At 50.8% G+C, this 7170-nt stretch overlaps 1 pseudogene; it reads left to right on the top strand.

The window, feature by feature from the left end:
* The first annotated feature begins 6777 nt into the window (after positions 1-6777).
* On the top strand, positions 6778-6869 carry LOC138380000 (small nucleolar RNA U13; annotated as a pseudogene).
* Positions 6870-7170: the final 301 nt, after the last annotated feature.

Genomic DNA, 7170 nt, shown 5'->3' on the forward strand with positions numbered 1-7170 from the left:
ATGTTTGATCGGTTGCTTCAGAAACAAATGTTGTTCTGCTTTCTTTACTATGTTTGTTTTTTTTTTTTTTTTTTTTTTCCTTCTTTCTTCCGTCAGACCCAATCCGATATAGGTGGGAGAGAAGGTAACCGGAGCCTCTTGAAAAACCGAAGTGAACCAAAGCGAGCTCACAGATTCAGATAGAAATCAGGAGGAAGAAAAATTGAGAGATAACATGGATTTTCTGTCTAGCGGGTGTTCTCACACTTCAATTTTACCAGAAGCGTTAGGTAGGATGACGATGACGATAATTGTGACAAACACTATTCTCATTGGACAGATAAGGAGGCAGGCTCAGAGTGACGAGTAACCTGGGCCTAAATAGATCGCTAAGAAGCATCATAGTGTGTTCCTTGGTTACGCTGTTTTGTGAAGCTCAAAAAGTTTGGGGTGCGCGTGCGTCCATGTGCGTACGCAATCATAGGTGTTCTAGTAAAACGGATATGAGGTAGGATTTCCCATACCTTCAATGATTTCATGTCCTGCAGGAACATAATGTTCCGGGATCAGGTTTTTATTCTGCCTTCTGTGCCACATGCTCAACATGCCTGTGACTTTACAGCCGAGACTTGCTCAGGGGGAGCCCATTCTCATCTTCTGGGAGGTTCTGCTAATCTTTAAAAGACAAGGACATAGGAAGATGATCCTATAACAACGACTGTGACCACGATTAAAGGCTTACTGTTTACCACGCGTGCTTCTGCGGGCTTTGCCTGCATTTGCTTTTTCACTCTGCCCAATATCCCTGTGGGGTAGGCACCATGATTTCTGCATTTGCAGATGAAGAGGCTGAGGCTCAAGAGGATTTATGACTCGCCAAGTTACCAAACACGGAGTGTCGTCCAGGTAGCCAGTCCAGGCCCCCCGGCTCTGCAGCCACTCTGCAATGCTGATTCTGAGCCTGACCGTTTCATCACTGGTGGCTCCCTGAGAACCTTGACTCGGCCCCCTTCCTCAGTTCACTTGGGAAACATATTCATGTGTGTGTATTTCTCTCCTTCCCTCTCCCACCCCCCCTCTCTGTTTTAGTTTTTATTATTTTGAAAAGTGCATAGAACGATAAAAACTTTAAAAGTAGGAAAAAGCTTACGGAACACATAAGGACACAGAGAAAGAAAATATCTGTGTACAACAGTGCAACGCATTTGTGTTTTAAGTCGTGGTGTTGCCAAAGAGTCCAAAAGTTTAAAAGAAAGAAAAACAAACAAACAAACAAACAAACAAACAGACAGACAAAAAAAAAAAACCAAACCACCATGGAAAAGTTTATGAAGTGAAAACACTTACAGTAAGCTAAGGTTAATGTATTATTGAAGAAAGAAATTTCTAAAGGTAAATGTCGTGCGGCCTAAGTGTCCAGGGTTTATGAAAACCTACAGTAAGTAATGTCCTAGGCCTTCACATTCACTCACCACTCACCGCCAACTCACAGACTCACCCAGAGCAACCTCCCGCCCGCCCTGCAAGCTCCATTCACCGTAAGTGCCCTGGCCTGGGTGTCCCACTGCACAGAAACCTATTAGACTGCATTTCTTCCCATTACTATCAGTAGTTGTACATTTCTTAGGACTGTAGGCCTACGATACACCTCCAGGCATAGTTAGGGGTTGGGAAGAGGAGGGAAGAGGCCATTCTTCATTTATTAATTGGGTAGCATGGGGACAGGGGAGGCAGTTTCCTCCTTCTCCTCCTCGGCCCCCTTCTCTCTTGTTTCGCTTCTCCCTCTCTTGTTTTTCTTTATTCCTCTCCCAGTTCCCCCTTCCATCGTCTCGATGGATTTGGATGAGACGTAGACATTTTCTACGTCAGGCCTTAATCATACCGAGGGAGCAGGAGAAAAGTAAGCCGCCTACCATGACACAATGGAATGGAAGTTTGTCAGCCATTGACTGCTGTGGCATTCCGACATTTAGTGTCTTCAGGACATTCTATATTTCTGCTATCCCACTAGAATATATCGCCTCGATCACTACTGTGTGGCCACATCCCAGCTGTTTCGTGAGCCACCCTCAATGTTCGTGACAATGTAGTGTGGGGACTCCCTCCGTCTGGTGCCTTAAACTCGCACATTTGGGGTTTTGTATCAGGATAGCAAAGCGATCGCCTTTAAATAACCTGGCTGGCCATGGTGGCTCATGCCCGTGATCCCCGCAACTTGGGAGGCAGAGACGGGAGCGTGACTTGAGCCCAGCAGCTGGAGACCAGCCTGGGTAACACGATGAGACCTCATCTCTACCAACAAAAAAAAAAAAAAAAAAAAAAAGAAAAAAGAAAAATTATGGCGGGTGTGGCAGCATTTGCCTATAGTCCCAGCTACTCAGAAGGCTGAGGCAGAGAGGATCACTTAAGCCCTGGATTTGGAGCTTGCTGTGAGCTACAATCAGGCCAAGGCGGCCTGGAGAGGACAGAGTGAAAGAAATCCTGTCTCAAAAAAAAAAAAAAAAAAAAAAAAAAAGAAAGAAAGAAAAGAAAAGAAAAGAAAGAAAACAAGACCGATAACACAACACAACTTAGAAGACTTGGTGTTACCGAAAGCTCGGCCACCTGCCCACGAGGCCGAATAACGAGGACAAGCTGTTTGAGGAGGAAGGAAAGAGAGAGTCTATTTTGCCGGTAAAGGAGAAAATAGGGTAGACCTTCCCATCTCAAGCCTCCGAATTTCCCCGAACACAGGGCTAGGCAGAAATACAGAGCTTTTAATGAGGGGGGGAGGGGTTCTCAGCTTTAGCGATGATTGTGGTTAATTATTTCAATCGTCCAGGCTCTGCCAAAAACAAAGCCTGTGAACTCTGCCGGCCGCCCACCTGGGGGGGGGCGGGGCAGGGGACCACTTGGGAGTTTTAAGAAAAGATTTAACCTGCCTTGGGGACATAGGCCAGACTACAAGCTCCCAAAAGTGGTGGTGGTGGTGGTGGTGGTGGTGATGGGGAGCGTAAAACGACAGAACGTCTTTCTGTCCTTTATTGGTTTCTCCTTTTTCCCCCCTAGGTGCCAAAAGACCTGAGACTGATGCCGAAAAGAAATAGGTACAGGCGCCCACGTGCACACACAAAGATATACGATCGAATACATCGTGTTGACAGTGGGGGAAACTGGAAGATGATGGGGAAGTATCACGAGCAACTTTGTATTTCTTCCAGGACAGGAAAATGGACACGAAGAGAAAAATTCATCGTTCTCGGCGTAGGATAAAAAGCCACATCTTGTTATATAATATAATTCATTCTGTGATTTAAGTTTTTATACGACATGATATTCGATAAGCCTAAAAAACAAGATAAAAGAGAAACAAACAAAAGGGAAAAAATAAAAATAAAAAAGACGACGGGCAGAGGCCTACGGTCCCGGGAGGAGGCAGAGAGCGGGAGGAGGGGCGCCTCCCGCAGACAACAGGGCGGGTGGGCGGAGACCCGCTAGAGGCTAGGGCTGCCCCGGGCGGGCCCAGAGCTGCGGGCCCGGGAAGAAGAGGGTGGGACCGTCCGGACCGTGCTCTCCTCCCCGCCCTCCACACCTCCCGGGAGTCAGCTCTTAAACTCCCAACGTCACCTGACTTTCCAGATCCCGAGGTCTGATCAAAGTGGCCGCAAGGTGACACCCAGCAACCGCTGCCGGTGTCATCCTGAAAAGAACGGACCCTATGACTGACGGGGGTGGGGCGGGGTGGGGGTGGGGCGCACAGTGGGTGGCCCGGCCAGCTCCCCTTCCGCCTCGGAGCGGATCGGATCATCTGGAACTTTATCCAGAGAGGAGAGAGTGCCCCTGGGTGTGTGCTAGAAGCCGGAGGGTTGGGGCAGGGACCTACCCAAGAGAGAAGTAGAGTACAGGGAGTTTCAGAGTTGACCCACTCACGATCTCGCCCTGGTCAATACAAGAGTGGCAATATCTGTCACCGTGGAATGAACACTTGGTACCGAAGACCTTTGTCTATGCTGGCCCCCCTATGCCTAGGGGGGGCATGTGGCCAGAATCTGACATCCTAAACGTCTTCGTAGAAAGAATTTGGGGGCGGGGGTGGGGGAGAGAGACAGAAATAGAAAAGAAAGGGGGAAAGAAATGGCTGCCACAAAACTATCAGAACAGATAAGCGACCGATAGGGCCTATCTGGTTAAGTTCTTTCCCTACCCAGAGAACGGTGGACACAGAGAGTCAGGGATAGAATTTCACGCTCGGCACTGTCTCTCGTGGCAGCGGGAAGGTGGAGGGTGGCTGAGGGTTCTATGCTCCTTTATCACACACCGTCAGGTAGGTCAGGTAAAATTGAGGACAGATTTCCAGTGTTTCGAGAAAGGAAGAGCACTCGTGCAGGCCATCTATCTGTACGTGGGAGAGTGTCCCCGAAAAGTGGCTTTCAGTGCCGGGATGTGCCTAGGCCAAGAAGGTTACACGATCCTGAGTGAGAATGGTCCGTCCCATAGAGTCAGTCGGTAGGAGGCCACCGGTCGAGACGGAACTGCCCCCCCCCCCACCCGCCCCCGCCCCACAGAGCAGACAGACTCAGAATGGAGTCACTCGGTGCCAGTGCCCTGCCCGGGTGCCCCATCATTCAACCGAACTGGGAAACAGGTGGGCTTTCCGACCCTCGGGAGGGAGCTTCACGGCGGGCGGACAGATCAGAAGGGGCCCGGCTCCCTTGAGCGGGCAGGCTGGGGACGGTCGGTGGGGTCTCTTGACAGGAGGCACCACGGAACCCTTGAGGCAATGTCGGGGGGCACCTATGTTGCGGTCCAAAGCTAGCGTCTGAGAAGTCGTCCCGAAAGCATGATGGCGTCAACAAGTCCCCTCCGTTCAAGAAACGAGATTCATTTCTAGAGGAGGGCCACCCACGCGGGAGAACCGTAGGCTTCCTGTGGACATTCTCTTCAAAAGGCAATTCACTCAGCGGAGTGAAAATCGGAAAAATCGCTGTCCTCTGACGCAGCTGCAGAGAAAAGATGGCACCAAAATCAATGAAACACACACATACACACACAAACACACCTCCTCCCATCTGAACGAGCACTCCGGACGGTCACATAGGGAGAGCGACGGGCTCTCTTCCCACCCTGTGGTTCTCTACCTTTCGTTGCGGTTTTTTCCCTCAGTGGATAGAGGAGGAGACACAGGGGGCTCAGCCGGCATGCGAGTGGGTTTATCATCCTCTGTGAGTATCAACACGCGACACCACCTAAGTGAAGGAACACACCGGTGTTTCATGTCATGTGGCTCAATGCCTGGCAGATACGAGCCTTTGCAGGCCTCCTCGTGATCGACAGGACGTCGCCTTGGACACGGACACATCTTGTCCCTCCCTCCCGAGGCGATAGGCGGTTCCGTACCTCCTCGGGGCCAGGGCACAGTCTGCCTAGGCACCTACAACACGTGTGGCAACAGCCTCGATGGCTCTGCCATGAGAACGAACTCCCGTGGCACGGGGGTGGGGTGAGGGGGGGGGGTCGGGTGCTGAAGAATTCAGCTGAGTGAAGGAATGCCACGGGATTCAGAGTGCCATCGGTGGGCTGAGAGGCGAGCAGGGCGGGCTTTGAAAGGGTAACATTCTCCCTGCCTTCCGTCTGTCTGTGAATACAGAACGTACACGCCAGGCGGGGTGGCTCACGCCTGTAATCCTAGCACTCTGGGAGGTAGAGGCGGGTGGATCGCTCAAGGTCGGGAGTTCGAGACCAGCCTGAGCAAGAGCGAGACCCCCATCTCTACTAAAAATAGAAAGAAACTATATATCTAAAAATATATACAGAAACAGTATCTAAAAATATATACAGAAAAATATTAGCCGGGCACGGTGGCGCATGCCTGTAGTCCCAGGTACTCGGGAGGCTGGGGCAGTAGGATCGCTTGAGCCCAGGAGTTTGAGGTTGCTGTGAGCTAGGCTGACGCCACGGCACTCTAGTCTGGGCAACAGAGTGAGACTCTGTTTAAAAAAAAAAAAAAAAAAAAAATATATATATATATATATATATATATATATATACACACACACACACACACACACACACGTATATCCAATTAGCTGGGCATGCTGGCACATGCCTGTAATCCCAGCTACTCGGGAGGCTGAGGCAGTCTGATCGCTTGAGCCCAGGAGTTTGAGATTGCTGTGAGCTAGGCTGACGCCATGGCACTCTAGCCAGGGCAACAGAACGAGAGACTCTGTCAGAAAGAAAAGAAGAGCGAGAGCGAGAGAGCGAGAGAAAGAAAGAAAGGAAGGGAGAGAAAGGAAAGAGAAGGAAGGGGGGGAGAGAGAGAGAGAGAGAGAGAGAGAGAGAGAGAGGAGAAAACTATTAAAAAATTCGGGACCAGATCCATCGGTCGGTACTCAGAAGCGTGACGATCGGGTGTTCCCGAGCACGTGTGAGATGTGTCTTCTCCCTGACGCCGCGTTTCCTCCACACACACATCACCCATCTGCCGTGGAAAAAAAGCAACAAAAAGAGAGAAAGAGATTAAGAAGGGAAAATGGAAACAGGGCAAAAGAGGAAGAAAGAAAGAAATTTCGAAAAAAAGAGACCAAAGTCACAGCGAGAAGGAAGAATACTGAGCCCAGAGCGACACCTAGTGACCACACCGTCACAAGCACCTAGGGCCCCAATTCGCCAGAGACATCTGGTGGACCCCAGAGCAACATGTGGTCGACCCGGGGCCATGGCGTCTGCAGCCGATTCCCAGGCGGGCACACGAGCCCGGGGAAACTCATTCTCAGCGCGGGGAGGAGGGGAGGGGAAATAATAGCAAAGTCACACCAGATCCCTTTCTAGTTCATAAACGTGTTGATTGCGTGTTCACGAGCACGTGTGAGAAGGGCCTCCTGGTGTGTCGGCACGTCACCCGCGTGACGTGAAACCATGAATCCGGGGGGGGGGGGGAGCGGAAAGGCGCGCAGGAAAAGGCAAAGAGAGAATAGATAAAATGAAAGGACCAAAAAGAAAGTCACACAGCAGGGTAGGGGAGTGAGAGCAAGTCGAGAGACTGCAGACAGAAACTCCGAGAGGAGAGGAATGCTCCGGAGCGCCCCTCGCCCCGCGCGAGAAGAATACCGATCGCAGGGTGACCCCTAGGGGCAGCGAGGCCAGAGAGACCAAATCCGTCCCGAAGCCTCCCTGTCAGGATGACAACCACAGACCAGACATCTGGTCAAC

This window comes from Eulemur rufifrons, unplaced genomic scaffold (assembly GCF_041146395.1).
Source record: "Eulemur rufifrons isolate Redbay unplaced genomic scaffold, OSU_ERuf_1 scaffold_246, whole genome shotgun sequence".
NCBI lineage: Eukaryota > Metazoa > Chordata > Mammalia > Primates > Lemuridae > Eulemur > Eulemur rufifrons.